At 54.3% G+C, this 17392-nt stretch overlaps 1 protein-coding gene across 2 annotated transcripts in view; it reads right to left on the bottom strand.

Moving 5' to 3' along the window:
* The window catches only part of TCF4 (transcription factor 4), a 210800-nt gene that overhangs the window by 168203 nt on the left and 25205 nt on the right, over window positions 1-17392 (bottom strand). The gene's annotated exons all lie outside the window — the stretch shown is intronic.

Genomic DNA, 17392 nt, shown 5'->3' on the forward strand with positions numbered 1-17392 from the left:
AGTGTTGGCCAACGACACGGCGTGGTGGCTCCTCACACCACCCACCCTGGGCAGCTCAGGCTCCGCAGCCCAGAGTAACCCCACCAGGCTGCGAGTCCCTCAAGTCAGCACTGGGTCTGACAGCATCAGCTGAGCCCAGGCTGGGAGCAGGAGCTTGGAAGGAAGTTGACACACCACGACTTGAAGGCAAACAAAAGGCATTGTGTGGTGAGAAGCATTAACCAGGATGAATATGGTTTGGATTAACTGTTAAAACACTCTGGGACAGAGCTGGAAGGATCTGGAGATGGGGGGGGGGGGAAACCCCAACACTAAAACCAACAAACACTCACTGGAAATTTGAGTTGATAGGCTCAATTACCCCCCAGTTTGGGGGAAGGATGGCCTCTCCACCCCACACCAACCCAGAGAGGTTCCTTTCAGTCTCTTCTCTTTGGGAGACGGGGTCTGACTTGAACTTCCTTCCCACAGGAATTAACCCAGAGGAGCTTCCAGCAGAACACCACGGGGTGGCTTGCTCAACCCCTCTGCAAAGTCCCTGCTCCAGCAGTTACCTGGGGAATCAGGCAGCCACAGGAGTGTCAGCATCCTGATGCTGAAGGACTTGTCCACAGCTGCACGATGAGCAGACGTAGAGGCCAGGACCAGCCCTGAGGCCACTGCTGCTCCCATGCCCGGTCTCAACAGGGCACTGAGGATCCTAAATCAAAGGCTCCTCGTGTCTCTGCTGCTCCAGTGGATGCCAGGAATCAAGGGAGCAGGTTGGATCTGGCTGAAGCTCAGGCACACGAGAGCCCCCAAAGCCTCCCAGCAGCGCCTGCAGAGCACCATGAAGTGTGCAGAGACCCCAGAACCTCCAACCATCCACAGGCCCAAACAGCAGTCTGCCCAACAACTGTGAAGGGTACTGGCTCTGGGATGGACACCCCAGAGCCAGGAGCTGTGAGGGGGCCAGATCCTGTAGGATGAGGCAGAGAGAAGCCCAAGCCCCCATCACCTTCTCCATTTAAGCCCCAGCCCAGCGCTGCTCTCCCTCATTAAACTTTCACATCCAGATGCCACCTACTCCCTCTCAAAGAGAAACAAAAGCCTTAAGAACAAACCCAGCTACTTCTCAGTCCATCCCACCGGCATGAAAGGAAACTAAAACTGACAGGAAAACTCTTCTGTAGGTTGAAGACCTCCAAATACACCAGGGAGAGAGGAGAAATAGCCAGACATGGGGACAGTTTAGCAATGCAAGAGTCCAGGCTGGGAAGTTCTACATGTTTCCCCTTCCTCCCCCTGTGTGTTACTCATCAATCTGAGTATGTTTTCAACAGGAGGGGGAGTGCCAGAGAAGGGCAGCTGATTTACCAAAGGGAACTGGTTAGACTGGGAGCATCCCAAGCCCTCAGAACACCCCTCAGGGTACTGACCCAAACCCACCCCTCCCATCAGCCCAACACACCCACCAGACGTAACCCTACACCAGGTGTAGGATAGAGGTGATGTTTCTTTTCCTTCACTTCTGTGGACTTCTCATTGCTACAGGTCTAGTGGTGTTTTGGATCATCAAAAACCTGGCCATCAGGCAAGGAGAAGGAAGGATTCTGAAAGGACTGGAGGCTGGTAGAACCTGGCATGAGGGAGCTGTGCAGCAGAGAGCAGAACACGCAGCCACCCGTTTGCTGTGGCAACCCTGATTTATTTTTTATAGGAGATCTGGATAATGGAAACCACACACAACCTCTTGGAATTTTCCTATAAATATCTAAGTAGTCCCAACCCTCTGAGCAGAATGCAAATACACTCCTCTTTTACTTCTTTCAGGAAATTCTCAATGACTTCCTGTCATAAAGTCCCATAATCACTGTCTCTTCTCCTAACGCCGCGGAATCGCTGCGCTGCTCATGTGTGTCTCAACCTGCCTTCCAGCATCAACTGGAAAGCCTCTTCCCTCCAGCAGCCTGAAGTTGCACTTCCCATTTTCCTGGAGGATTTGGTGTTATTTTCTTTTCCCATCATCCCAGTAAACTTGGAGTTTACTGGAATCCAGTCCTGCCCAGGGGGTGTGGAGTCTCCTTCTCTGGAGAGATTCCAGCCCCATCTGGATGTCTCCCTGTGTGCCCTGTCCTAGGGACCCTGCTTGGGCAGGGGGGGATGATCTCTGGAGGTGCCTTCCAAGCCCTGTGCTTCTGTGAAAGCCAAGCACCCCCAGCACTAGACGTGCTTAAGGAATTCAAGGTGGAACCTTTGCTGAGCAGAGTCAGCCCCTTGCAGGCTCCAAAACCCAAGAGCTGTTACTGAGGATAATTTACAAGCCAAATTCAATCTCACCCAGATGCTGGGAATCTGTAAACCTTATTCCACAGAGGTTTGATTAAATATATATATATATATAAATAAAAAATTAACTGCTGCCTTCTTTACTCTCATGATGTTCCAGACCAACCTACCCCTTCATTTCCCTTGCCAGCTCAATTTACACATGTTGCATAGACCAGTAGAGAAGGTGATGGATGTTGCATACTCATAAAGTAGTTTAAATCAATTTGTAAAGGTTCAGTTTCCCTCCTGTTCCCTTTGCTGGAGGTGCTGCTGCAGTATCCTCAAGTTACTGTCCAACACACAAACCACAGGGCTGGAACAAACCACACATGGGACTGCCCAGCCGCTCCAGCCCGGCTGCAGCTGACCCCCCAAGAGCATCTTGTCCAGGAGAATGATGCTCACTTGCTGCATTTCTTGCCCAAGTGATTTGTTCTGCCCATTGGGGTTGGAGAGGAGGGTGGAAAAAACATCTGCACCCTTGGGTCAGGCTGACTGGGGTGGGGGGGTCCATTTGCACATGTGTATTATGTGTGATGCACAGTCTGGGGTGCCCCAGCTCTCCCCCTTGGGGTTCCTAGGTGGGCTTGTTCCTACACACCAGGGCTGGGAATTCACTAAGAAAGGGCAAAGCCAAGTGAAGCACCAAACTCTGCTCTTCTGCCAGATGTTCCCAGCCACAGTCTGCAGGGAAAGGCACTCAGAGGTAGGCTGAGGAGTCTACCTCCACATGCTCTCCTCTCCAGACATGCTACTTCCCACATTCCCCTGCTCTCAAACCTCAATCCCCTCCTGCCCTGGAGTGGCTGGGTAACCAGAGTATCCACACCAGCCCTGCACCCTTGTCACAGCACCTGGAGGGACCTGGACAAGAACCCAGGGTGCTGACCACCCCCTTGAGCACCCACTAGCTCCAGAGGTCGTGCTCCTTGTGGACATCAAGACGTGGCTGTAGCACCATCACAACATTCCTGGCAGTAACCTACAGCCTGAGAGCCAAAACAAGTCACCACCAGCACCTTCCTCAGCTGATGAGAAGAACATTAAACAACCAAGCAAAGGAATCCCTAACAGGGCACTTCTGGCTGCTCTTGAGACCAAGTCCAGGGACATACACCTTGGTTTGCTCACAGGAAAATGAATGACAACCACTACTGGATGGAGCAAGGACAGGAAATTTGCCTGCAGCAGGGTCTCTGAGTCCAGGGTTATAGCCAGGGTTGGGTATGTGGACACAGGAACAGGTACATGAACACCACACACACACACACAGGCAAAACACAACCCTGTGTGCCACCAAGGCAAGGACCTACCCCACACCCAGCCCTCCTGTCCCAGGGAGCTCCTCTCAGCTCTCAATTGCCCGTGGGAAATACCTGGGGCAGAAGTCTGGGCAGGGTCCTTGCGCTGGCAGCTCATGCCAGACTTCTCCTTGCAAAGGGAGAGGAGGTTTCTGCACACTGATCAGAGGAACACTGGAGCACCTCTTGGCCTCCTCACTGCTCCACGTTATTTCCTCACAGTTAACTCATTAGGGAGCCTAACTCCTTCTGTAAAGGCAAACTCTCCCCAGCCATGCTCTGATCCTTTAATAACTGCTTTAATTCCAAATTAACTCAGTTATCACTGGCATTACAGGAACTACATCAGAGTAGCTGCCGTGGAAGGGAGGTGATGTCATTCACCAGAGTGTGACTTCAGCACAGGAAACAGCCTGCGAGGGAACACGGTGCTATTATCCCCCCAAACCTGCAATGCAATGACAGAAAGTGCTCACAGTTCATTTTCTCCTGGCTTTTCCCCCCCCTAAAACACATCCCAAGAGAGGGGAGAGCGAAGGCTCCAGCGCTCAGCTGACAGCAGCACCACCCCTGTCCTGAAGCTGTGAGGAGTGGGTGACACTGAGCTGCCACCCAGAGAGACCTGGAGAGCTGGGCAGGGAGAAACCAGGGGAGAGTCAACAAGAGCAAGTGGAGAGTCTGGCACCTGGGGAGGAATAACTGCTGGGATCAGGACAGGCTGGGGGGGAGCTGCTGGAGAGGAGCTCTGGGGAGAAGGATCTGGGGGTGCTGGTGGGTGACAGGGTGGCCATGAGCCAGCAGTGTGTCCCACCTGGAGTGTTGTGGCCAGTGCTGGGCTCCCTGGGATCAACCAGCCAGGGATCTCCTGGAGAGAGTCCAGAGGAGGGACAGAGATGCTGAAGGGCCTGGAGCATCTCCCCTGGGAGGAAAGGCTGAGGGACCTGGGGCTGTTCAGCCTGGAGAGAAGAAGCCTGAGAGGAGACCTGATCAGTGTTTCTCAATAGCTGAAGGGTGGGACACAGGGGGACATGGGCAGCCTCTGCTCAGTGGCTGTGGGGACAGGACAAGGGGTGATGGGCTCAAGCTGGAGCCCAGGGAGTTCCCCCCAATGTGGGGAAGAACTTCTTCCCAGGGAGGGTGAGGGAGCCCTGGGCCAGGCTGCCCAGGGGGTGTGGAGTCTCCTTCTCTGGAGAGATTCCAGCCCCAGCTGGATGTCTCCCTGTGTGCCCTGTCCTAGGGACCCTGCTTGGGCAGGGGGTGGGACCTGATGATCCCTGGAGGTCCCTTCCCACCCCTGTGACTCTATAAGGGGAGGTCGCTGTGCAGAGTGACCCAGAGGTTTCCAATCTCAATTCCTCCACGTGGAAGTTTGTTTTCAATTTTCTCCAGTGCAGGTATTCTAAAGCTTGACCTCAATGGAGGCTCTGAAGCTGGCTCCAGAGATTTAGACAGGGTTTATGGGCTGCTACATGACCAGCTGAATCAAGCCCTTTGTAATCTCCTCAGCACAGCTCACACACTCCGGGCTTCCCCGTGTATACATCAGGTTTTGAGGCTTGTTATAGACAATAAACACCACAAGTGCCTTGTATTTCCTTCTCTCACAGCCCATCCCCAGCATGCCTGGGACAGGGAGAAGGAAGCAACCTTTATCTTAATTTCCAGCTCCAGACCTGTAGCTTCTATTGTGCAGCCAGCATGTCCCTGCAGCCAGCCTGTCACTCCACCCATGGCCACAGAATCCCAGACTGGGCTGGGCTGGGAGGGACCCCAAAGATCACAGAGCTCCAACCCCCTGCCACAGGCAGGGACACCAACCTCCAGGCCTGGAGCTACACAAGGTCACCCAGGGCCCCAGCCAACCTGGCCTTGAACACCCCCAGGGATGGGGCACCCACCCCCTCTCTGGGCAGCCCCTTCCAGCCCCTCAGAACTTCCCCCTAAGATCTCATCTCCCCCTTCCCTCCTCCGGCTTCACTCCATCCCCTTGTCCTGCCAGTCTCTGCCCTTTAACAAGCTGATTCCCCTCCTGTTCCTCTGCTCCCTTCAGGGACTGGGAGGCTGCAGTGAGGTCCCCCCACAGCCTTCTCCAGGCTGAGCCAGCCCAGCTCCCTCAGCCTCTCTCCATAGGGGAGCTGCTCCAGCCCTCTGAGCATCCCCAGGGCTCCTCTGACCCCTCTCCACCAGCCCCACATCTTCCTTGTGTTTCACAAGCCCAGGCTGAGGTGGCTGCACTTGGGGGCTGTTCCACTGCCCTTTCAGAAGGTGCTGGGTGCTGATCACCAGCCTGGCTCATGTCAAAACACAGCCCTCCCTGAGATGCTCCAGCACTCAGGAAACATCCCCCAAGAGGGAACAACCCTGCACAAGCAAGGAGGGGGGGGAAAGAAAGAGGAGGAGGATGAAATAAGCAGCTCTCACTACCAAGATGCTTATGCCTGAGTTTACAAGGACCAGTGGGAAAGCAAATTCCCCAGGTCAGAGTTTGTAAGATACCAGGCACAAGATAAGGATTAATCCGGCTTTTCAGAATAGATTTGTTCATGAGCTCTGGAGTTTCTCCTCTGGAGGAACCCAGCCTTGTTCTCCTGACTCCTGGGAGCTCTGTGAGCACCTGTGCAGCTGAAATACCTGCAGTTTGACTTTGCTGGATGCAGCATCACCTATGGAGAAACCCATTCTGGACCTACTTTTACAGAACCACCTGGAGATGTGGACATCCAGGTGCATTTATATACCCAGCACCACATGTATTTACAGAGATGTGAGGTTCCTGGGGTACAACTAACCCTGAGCTTTAACAGGACTGGATTTAGTCCCACTCACTTCTCTTCCTTGCAGTACACCCCTGTGCACACTGCAAGGAACTGCTTACAGCATCACTCAGGCTGGAGGGGGGTTTCCAGTCCACTCAGTGTTTTGGTGCTTCACCTTGCAACATTTTCAGTCTCTTTAAGGATTTTTCACTGCTGTTGCCTCCCCCAGCTTCCTCAGCCATGCTACAGAACTGAAACCTAAAGGACTCCAGGGGAGAAGGAATACCAGAGTAAGGAGAACACTGGGAGCTTCACCAGCCCTCCAAGAACAGCGGTACCCAGGTGGGGCTGGACTGAAGCAGGGCTGGGATCTCCCAGCCTGGCAGGACAACACACAGAGGGTACCAGCAGAGGAAGTTCCCAGATGAAACCATGCAGGAGGTGGCCCCTTTGGGTAAGCTCAGGTTAACTGAGGAGGAGCTGGAGAAATCTGGGCTTTGAGGGAGGACAAGGGGAAAAAAGGGCATCACTGAGGTTCAGTTCCAATTTCAGACGTTTATCCCAAGTGCCCAGACTGCTGGGGTCTGGAACAGCGAGTGGGAAAGCTCAGAGGAACAGTCTGTCTCATGGTATTTCAGCACTTCACTCCTGGGCCTGGCCCAGCCCAGGAAGTGCAGAGGCGTAAGGCAGGAGCAGAACACAGAGGGGAGGGGGGGAACCCCCCATCACAACATTTTTCCACCAACTTGCATTAAAATAACCCCCAAAAATGCAATTAAATTTGATTTTATGTGGCTTTTTGGGCAGGGATTTTCAGTGGCCAGGGATCTTTTATCCATCCCCATGGAGAATGTCACAAGCTCACTGCTCTTCAGCCTCCAAAAAGAAGGGAGATGTTTGGTGGGGGCTTGCTCAGGGTTTAGTTTTATCTCTGCTGGGGAAGGGAGGGACCAAGCATCATGAGATGGGTGATGCTGGCACACAGGAATAGGTGCTGCAGCTCTCTGAGCTCCCTGAGGGACATCAGCCTTTGGGAGCTTTTCAGCATCTCTGATGAAGCCCAGAGATGGAGATTAAAGCAGGGTTTTGTTAAACTGAAAGGTAACCCCCCTGTCTGGCTCTGCTAAGAGGGAAGCAGCCCTGCACAGGGAGGCCAAACAGAAGGCAAAGGAGCTTGTTGGTCTGTCATTGATTGGGAAGGGGAGGATGCTATTTGAGAAGACAGGCAATAAAATGCATTTCTCTTGCAGGCAAATCTGAGAAGAGATAGAAAAACAATCTCAGTCTCTTGCTAAAGGCACACTCACTAATTGAAACAGAAATAAAATGAGGAATAGGAAAGAGATAAAGCTACAAAGTTATGTCTTGGTCCAATTAGTAGGTAGGGAGCTAAATTATCAGTTAAAGACATTCTACAAGTTTCAATGTTGAAAATTGGAAGGGAAAATACTTGCTGGAAAACTGCTGCCACCTGGTCCTGATGGCACAATCCAGAACAGTTCCTAGGAAAACAGGATTTTACAACCTCCAGACATAGTCCAGTGGCAAAGGCTGTACACACAGGGATAGGAGAAGCCCTGACCAGGCACCTATTTGCCAGGACACCCTCACCCCAAGCCTGCCTGAAGTGGTTACACCCTCTGATGGTGCCCCATTCGCTCCTCCTCCCTGTAAGAGGACTTTCTGCAGGCTGTATCCTACAGGCATTTACCTGGAGCACACCTGGAGGAGCCTCACAAGGTGCCACCACCGTCCCCGTGCCCTGTGCTTCAGCAGCCACGGGCTCCCAGCCAGGGAAGGAGAGGCTGAGCTGGGCTCCTGGCCGGCTCACTGCCCTGTCCCCTCCTGAACTCCCTCCTGCCTTCGCTCTGGGGCTTCAAATGGGGTGAGCTCCAGTGGCAGGATGAGCTTCAGAACCCCCCTGGGAAGAGGAAAGCAGATCCCACTGTGTCCCTGCAAGGTCTGACCCAGCAACCAAGTGTCTTCACCACTGTGGGTAATGATGGAACAAGCATTTTGTTTCCAGTTCCCCCTCAGACGGCATCACCTCCCTGCAAAGCAAACATGAGGAGCCCAAACCCGACCAGAACGGGCAGGGGGCACTGAGGGGGCCACAGGACCAGCCCACCTCTGCCCACAGCCCCCCAGCCCAGGGGACTCAAGCCCCTTCTCACGTGCGGGCAGGGAGGAGCCCTACCCGTGCCCTTTCGAACGGAGCCAGAAGGAGAAGCTTCTGGAAGGGGAACGTCCTCTTCTCGCTTTGGGGGTGCCCACGACGAGCCCCCCGCTGCGGCACCACCCACAGCACGCCTTGTTTTGGGGAGGCAGAGAAAGCGTGTCATGCCTTGGTACCACTGACACCCCAGTACCACAGACACCCCAGTACCACAGACACCTCGGCACCACCGGCACACCGTGGCACCGCCGGCACACCGCGGCACCGCCGGCACACCGCGGCACCGCAGACACACCTCGGCACCACAGACACCTCGGCACCGCAGACACACCTCGGTACCGCCGGCACACCTCGGCACCGCAGACACACCTCGGCACCGCCGGCGCACCTCGGCACCGCCGGCGCACCTCGGTACCGCCGGCACACCTCGGCACCGCAGACACACCTCGGCACCACAGACACACCTTGGTACCGCAGACACACCTCGGCACCGCAGACACACCTCGGTACCGCCGGCACACCTCGGCACCGCCGGCACACCTCGGCACCGCAGACACACCTCGGCACCACAGACACACCTCGGCACCACAGACACACCTTGGTACCGCAGACACACCTCGGCACCGCAGACACACCTCGGTACCGCCGGCACACCTCGGCACCGCCGGCACACCTCGGCACCGCCGGCACACCTCGGCACCGCAGGCACACCTCGGCACCGCAGACACACCTCGGTACCACAGGCACACCTCAGCACCACCGGCACACCTCGGTACCACAGGCACACCTCGGCACCACCGGCACACCTCAGTACCACAGACACACCTCGGCACCACCACCGAGTGCCTCAATCACCAGATCAGCACCACGCCCGGTGAGGACCACAGAGCACGTGAGACAAACTCTGGTTCCTCGGCCGTGGGAGCCGCTTCCCCAGCGCCACGCGAGAGCCGCGGTGAAGGGCAGCGGCTCCGTCCCTGGCTGCCCTCAGCCAAGAGCCACACACCTCCTGCCAACACCAGCACCTCAGCACACGCTGCCTGTGATGCCCTCGGAGCTGGCACACCAACCAGCACCCCCAGCAAGGCAAGGACCTGCTTGCACCTCCCATGCTGGTTTGTGGTGGTGGCACTGGCACTCACAATCCACCCTGAGACCGACCCCGCTTCACTACAGCCCCCAGAACCCCCCAAAACCCCAGTGACTTCACAGCAGGGTGCTTACAGGGACAAAACACAGGGCGCTCTAACACCCCTCCCTGCCAGCCTGTCCTCCCCATGCAGGTGGGACTGGAGAGCCCAGCTGAGGGTGCTGTGCCCGTGGGCAGCGCTGCACAGCACCCAGCGGCACCGCTCGGCCCAGGTGTGACCGCTGCAGAACCAGCCCCGAGCCGCAGCCTGACCCAGGCCAGGGGGAACCGCTCTCCTTTCCCTGCTCAATAGCTGCACAGAAGCCAAAGGAAATACATTCTCTTAGTACAGCAGAAATATTCAAGTGTGTGAGTCAGTAGTTCCAAAAATACATTTCCTAAGCTGCAAAACAGATATGGACGTTGCCATGGCACTTCAGCAAAATTAACAAGTCTCAAGCTTGTTTCATATGTGAATAAAAACCCAAGTGATGGCTGTTTCCTCTACCCTCAGCTGCTTTATTGCCTGCACACTAAGGAAGAAGGGCAGCTTTGCCACTGATTTCATCCTGCATCTCACTAGCAGAGCCAGGTTTCTAAAGAGCATTTCAAGGTGCAGGTAGGTGCTGCGATACCTCACTCCCAAGGACCCCATTCCCAAGGTTAGATGGTTCCATGCTCCTCAAACCCATCTTAGATACCTGCCTGCAAGTCTGGGCACCTACCACCTGTGTAACTCTGGTGTTAAAGGGGACTCCTGTGCTGCCAGAGTTAACAGGAGCTTGTCCACAACTTGAGCTGCATGGAGTCAGCCCTAAAGGGATGCTTGGATGAAATGCTCTTTAGCAAACAAAGAGCATGGTGCACTTAGGTGGGTGTTAATGAGGAAGAGAAGGAGAAGAGCAACATTACTAATCCAGGCTCTGATTCACATCTGTTTGAGCCTGGAGCATCTCCAACAAGGCTTAGGTTCCTGCAGCTGATGCCAGGACTAAGAGCAGGGTCAGAACAGAAAGGAAGCAGGGTCCAACAGGCAGGGCTGTGCCAAGGCAGGGGGCTGCTGAAGGACACTGTCTTCATCCACCAAGCAGCTCCCAAGCGAGTCCCTGGATCCAGGGACCTCAGTGTCACCTCACCCAACCCCAGCACACTGCTCCCCTTCCCTGGCCAGCACAGCAGAGACATCAGCACAAAGCACAGCCTCCAGCCTCCATGCTCCTCACCTTCACACTCAGGAGGTGCTTTGCTTCCTCTTCCTCCCGCAGCAGCCAACTCACCCGCTCCCCGCGGGAGCATCCAGCGGGCAGAGCTCTGGGGCTTCCTCCCCAGCCCAGCTGCCTCCAGCTCCAGCACATCCAGCACAGCTGCAAGGGGCAGGCAGCTGCTTGTCCCCATCCTCCTCCAACCAGGCAGACACACCCTTGTCCTATACAGGACGATTTATGTGTGTGTGTATGTATATATACACATGCTGTGCCTTCAGCCAGGCACCTGCCTGTCCTCTCCATCCTCAGTGCCACGATGCTCCCCTCAACCTCCCAAAAACCAGCCCAAACCAAAAGACACACGTGTATTTTCCACCACACTGGCTGGAACCCCAAGCACAACCAGCAGCTGGTGAACTGGGTCTTCAGGACTTACTGTACCTCCCCCCAAGAAGCAGCCGTCCCACGGGGCTGGAGGGATGAGAGGCTGGAAGCTCTGTGCTGAGCTGGGAGCAATCCCAGGCAGAGACAAAACCACTCCCAGGAATTACAGGATCCAGCCCCAAAGTTCTGGAGATCTCATGGGATCAGCTTTGCTATAGTGAAAGGGTTTTCTTGGGAGATCTGGAGATCACAGAATCCCAGATTGGGCTGGGTTGGACCTCAAGGATCACAGAGCTCCAACCCCCTGCCACAGGCAGGGACACCAACCTCCAGGCCTGGAGCTACACAAGGTTGCCCAGGGCCCCAGCCAACCTGGCCTTGAACACCCCCAGGGATGGGGCACCCACCCCCTCTCTGGGCAGCCCCTTCCAGCCCCTCAGAACTTCCCCCCAGTCTCTCCTCTCCCCCTTCCCTCCTCCAGCTTCACTCCAGCCCCCTTGTCCTGCCAGTCTCTGCCCTTTAACAAGCTGATTCCCCTCCTGTCCCTCTGCTCCCTTCAGGCTGCAGTGAGGTCCCCCCACAGCCTTCTCTTCTCCAGGCTGAGATCTCATGGGATCAGCTTTGCCATACCCATTTTTTGGGGGAGAAATCACAGTAAGATCCTGAGCTTCAGCATCCTTTTGCAGGCACATGTGTGATGGATCATCTATCACAAATCCACTCCACACAGCAACACACAGGAGCTTCCACACTTCCCTCAGGAGTAAAAGCAACAGCCAAGCTGAGTAAAAATCCTCACTCCACGTAACCCCACCTTCCACTGGTACAGGGAAGCTGGGGAAGTGACAGCCCTCACCATCTCCTCTTGTCCCAGAAGGGTTCAGCTCCAAGCAGAGAATAAGAAGAGAGATGGGAGTATTTTGCTTTTTGGGAACTGGGAAATGTGAAGTTCTCCTACAAAATCTTTGCAATATGCAAATAAGTTCTCAGCAATCCGCTTGGTGTGTCACCACAACCAGGCCCCAGAAATCAAAAATTAGGTGAGAAAAATAATAAATTAGCAATTTTCAGGGATTTCATACTCCTGCCTTCATCGTTCACTGCAGCAGCTCAGCAGCCTTCCCCTCCAAACAGCCAGACCAGGCTCTCAGGGTGGGGATTTGTAAGGGATGGCAAGAAGTGACTCCCATCAATCAGAGCTGAGGAGGAGGATGGGGGGAGCACAGAAAGGAAGGGCACCCCCAGCCTAGGGATGGGAGGACCTTCCTCCCAGCACCCCTCAGGTCCCCTGGGCACTGAGCCACACACCCAAGCAGTTCAGCTTGCTGCTGGTTTGTCCCTTCTAGAAACATCTATCAAAAAACACCAAGGCTGTAAGGGCTCTAAAGACCCCACCAGCAACAGGCACAAACTGGAACACAAGAAGGTCCATCCCAACAGGAGGAAAACTTCTTCACTGTGCTCAAGCACAAGGTCAGGCTGCCCAGAGAGGTTGGGAAGCATCCTTCTCCAGGGAGATGTGTTCAAAAAGGGGGTTGATGAGGTGCTCAGGGATCTGGGTTAGCTTAGGATGGGATTGGTTGGACTTGGATGATCTTTTCCAACCTTGTGATTCTGAGATCCCAACCCTGTGTGTCCTGCTCCAGTGACCCCACTCTGGCAGGGGGCAGGACTGGGTGATCTCCAGTCTGGGACTCTGGGGAAGGTGTCTCAGGTTGGCATGTCCCAGTATAAACTCTTGGAATAAAGAAGACACAAAGCTTGAGGAGATGGATTGTTTCTGCACAGGTTACGGTGCTGGAGTCCCAGTTTAAGAAAATCCAACTCAATGCTTCAGAAACAGCATGAAAACTAGAAAATACATCCTAAAAATATTACCTACTCCTCTGCTCCATGCATGGCAAAGCAAGAGGTGGGACCACTCCTGCGGTGGGACCCTCTCTGTGATGTGACCCTCCTCTGGTTCCTCAGGCCCTGTGGTTCTCTGGCCACAGATTTCAGTTTGAGGTGTTTCCCTGGTGTCCTCAGCCCTCACTGATCCCACAGAGGGAGGCACAACCAGGGCAGAAACCCCAACCTACAAGTCAGCTGAACAGCAGAAGGGGGATGTGAGAAGGGAAATCACCTGTAGCTGAGGATGTTTGACTGACACATCCTTCACAGCAGGGCTTCAACTACACTCAAAACTCAGCTTCTACATAATAGAAGGCATCTCCTCACCAGCCTATCCACCTCCCAAGGCAAATCTGTGCTACCCACAGGGACAAACACTCTCACTTTGCCCCATCCCTGGGGGTGTTCAAGGCCAGGTTGGCTGGGGCCCTGGGCAACCTTGTGTAGCTCCAGCCCTGGAGGTTGGTGGCCCTGGGATTGGAGCTCTGGGACCCTTGGGGTCCAACCCAGCCCAATCAGGGATTCTCTGCTGAAATCCTAATAAAACAGCTGTCAGGGCCTCAAGACCTCCAGAGCTTGGGGCTTGGTTTTGCCATCTGAGCTGTCAGGGGCTGGTTCCTGCTTCCCCTGTGAGGAGGACGGGTCTGTTCCAGCCGGCCTGGCCACGTGAGCCCCTTTTTTCAATGCATAAAGACTTCCTTGTTGAATTAAGTTTGTTCATGCTACAACCCCACCGCCACATCTGGTGCCTGCAGTGACCAAAACATTCCTTGTTAGCTTCCCAGTAAATAAATTATTTTCTACAGAAACACTCCAGTGACTAAGATGAAAATAGTGTGGAAAAGGAAATGTGCTGGCCCATTTAGACTGGTTTTATCCGTGGTTTAATGGGCAGGGTGCTGCTGAATACCAGGCTGCAGCTCAATTCAAGTGTCCCACTGTCATCACCAGCAGCTGCAGAAGCCCCGAGACTGAAACACAGCCCTCCCATTCAAGCTCATTTCAGCCATTGTTCCTCATAATGTGATCTAAAGGAACATTTGCAGGATTTCATAGAAAGTTGAAATGTTGTTTGATGAGAGCCATTAGATATTTAAATCTGCAGTGAGTGACACACAGCAGGGAGAGAGGCAATCAGAGCACACCTAGCGCGGGGCACGCAACTCCACGGCTGGCAGCTCGCTCCTGCCCAGCCTTCTGCCCGTGCCTGGGGCACCACAACAGCAGCAAGATGCCTGGGGGATGAAACCCAGCCTGCTGTCTGTCCTGGCTGCAGGTCTGCTTCTTCCAGAGAACCCCCAAGCTGGGCATGGAGTGGGAGCACCAACAGAGAGGTGTTTCTCATTCTTTAGCAAAGCTGTCCCACTGAAACCCAGAGAAGGGCCATATTCCAAGACCAAGGTACCAACCAGCACAGTTTTGCTACCTGGATGATGGACACTACCTGCAGCACCAGTTATCTGGTACCATGAGCATCTCTGGAACAGGCCCCATGCCAGCAGGCTGCCAGTGCTTCCACCAGCCTCTCTACCCAGGGAAAGGGGGGCTCCAAACACATCTAAGAACTCCATTGCTCACAACCTGTCTGTGCCACACTCCTCCCAGCAACCCCAAGGACACATCTCTCTCTCACTCTGCAACCCAGCTGATGAATGTTTCCTCCCTTCCCCATCCTCACCCTTCTGATTTGCACCCTACCACACACATACCCTTCCAGGTCATTTCTGGGTCCTACCTCTACACCCCCCTTAAACTGCCTTGTTTTTCTTCTCCCTACTTCAGTTCTGCTCTCTCTTCAAAGCCTTCAGCTTTGGGGGGTTTAATCCATACACTCATGAAGCCAGCCCCCTGTCTCCATGTGACAGGGCAATAAATAGGCATTTGAGTGGTGCACAGAAGGGAGTAGATGTTGCCTAAATTCTTCATTTGATGCTCACTAACTTCCCTATCCTATCCCTTCCCACAGAAAACCAAGGTGTTCTCTCCTGAGCCAAGCCAGGCAGATCACAACTTCAGAGCAGACACGTTACCTCTCCTGCCTCCCACCATCCTCTGGTTTCCTTCCATCCATCCTGCCAGCATTTTCAACCCAACAGTGGATGACCAACTTGTTCTGAGCCCCTCTCTTTCTTCCCTTTTTCCCTGGCTGACATGGCTGATGGTTCCCACCATCCCTCTTCTCCACCTCGAGTCCTTTCTCCCCTCCCCATCACCCAGGAGTGACTCCCGGTCCTGACCAGCAGTACCAGCAACCCCTCACTGTGCTCCTCCTCTCACAATGGGAGGTAGATGTCCCTCCACCACAGATGCCTCCCCTGCTTCTTAAATTCTCTGCCCTCCCTACTGAAGAGCTCTGCTCCTCCAGCTCCCTCGAGCCACACACCCACCACCCCAGCTGCCTTTTCTCTGCCGTTTGCTCAGCCTCCCTTCCCCTTCCTTCTCCTGGCTCCAGCTCTCCCTCAGCACAGCCCTCTGCCAATTCCTTCCCAAGAATAACCGAACATGAAACATCACTTCCTCCCTGCTCTTCCCCTCTCCCTCCTCCAGCCTTCTCCTCCTTCAGCCTCCCCCAGGAACGGGAGGTTCTTCTCAGTTCTTCCTCTGGAGCCCGCTCGGGTTTTCCCCCAGCGCTGGGTCCCACCCTGGCTCCTCACTGCCTCCCTCACCCGCTCCTCCTCTGCTCTGCCCCGAGCCGAGGGTTCCTCTGCTCTCCACCTCCAGCTTTACCCTCCCCACATCTCCAAATCCATCTGACAACCCTCTCACCGCGCTCCCTTCCTTGCACCCTCCTCAGGGTGCTGCAGTCCCACCGCCTGGGCCATACATTATTCACCAGCCCCGGGTTCGGTTCAGCTGCCGGGGAGAGCCGAGCGCAGCTATTTATGCCGAACAATACCATCTCTTTGTCTTCTTGTGCTCCCCAATCTGGCCATCCATCTGTTCTCCCTTGTTTCATACTCCAGCTTTAAGCTCCTGGGGAAGGATCCTCCTCTTTGTGTCGGGCTCGCTCAGCCACAATAAGGTTCAGGACTAGCCCACCTCGGCCCTAAGATGCTTCACACAAATCAACCCCCAGATTTTCCCTGGATCCAACTTGTTAAAAGCTCTCTTTTAACAATAACAACTCTCTCCTTTAAGCAGAGCAGTGATTTGCTCAGGAATATTTCCCTGGAAATGAACCAACTGTGATTCCTGGGAAATCCTGCCTGGAAAAGGGTCGGGGGGAAGCAAACAATTTCCAAAGGTAACAAACAAGAAGACTCAGCTTGGGCAAAATGGAAACACAAGAATATCTGGCTTCCTGCCTTTCAGGATTAGTGGGTTTTTTTCTTCCAAATAATTTGAACAAGATAAAATTGTGGTTTTCAACATTTTTTGGGGGAGGGGGAAGGATTTCCTATTTGCTTCTTGTCCCCCTTCTGATCCCCAGCGCTCCGCAGATGAGCGGGGCTGGCCGGTGACACCGGAGAGCTGGGAGCACTTCTCCAAGCATTTCAACTGCAGGGACTCAGGGTTTGCTCTCTCCCTACTCCCTGTTGGGAGGTTTCCCCACTTCAATGCAGATTATTAGGTAAAAGGATTTCCTATTTGCTTCTTGTCCCCCTTCTGATCCCCAGCGCTCCGCAGATGAGCGGGGCTGGCTGGTGACACCGGAGAGCAACCAGAGCACCACGAGCCCTTCCCAAAGCATTTCAACTGCAGGGACTCCAGATTTGCTCTCTCCCTACTACATGTTGAGAGGTTTCCCTACTTTAATGCAGATTATTAGGTAAAAGGTGCAGGGCTGGCTAAAGAAGAGTGCTCTGGGGAAAGGGACAGGCTGAGCCTGGAGGGGAAAAGGGCTTAAAAACATCTAAATAAACCATTTGCTTGGGTTCTGCTCAGGATGATTGTGTGAGGGAAAAAAATTCCCTCTTCAAAATACAAAAATCAACTCTTAAAACTGAAATATTCTCTTAAAATTTCAAAAACCCCTCTCAAACACTACACTGCATGTGGCTTTAGGATATTCCTAGCCCTGAGAACTACCCCCCCACTGCAGAGGGGGGGTAACCCATTTGTTCCAGAGGATCCCAGAGGCACCCACCGGGCTCTGAACAATACCTCCCTTGTGCCACGGCCCAGCGTGGAGCCTGGATTTTGGGGTAACAGGTGGACATAAGCCCCAGGGCCACGGCCAGGCCCCTGGCTGCCAGCATGACGAGCAGCGTGTATCCGGTGACTCTGGCTCCAGGGAA

Source organism: Gallinula chloropus (assembly GCF_964237585.1).
Source record: "Gallinula chloropus genome assembly, chromosome: Z".
Classification (NCBI taxonomy): Eukaryota; Metazoa; Chordata; class Aves; order Gruiformes; family Rallidae; genus Gallinula; species Gallinula chloropus.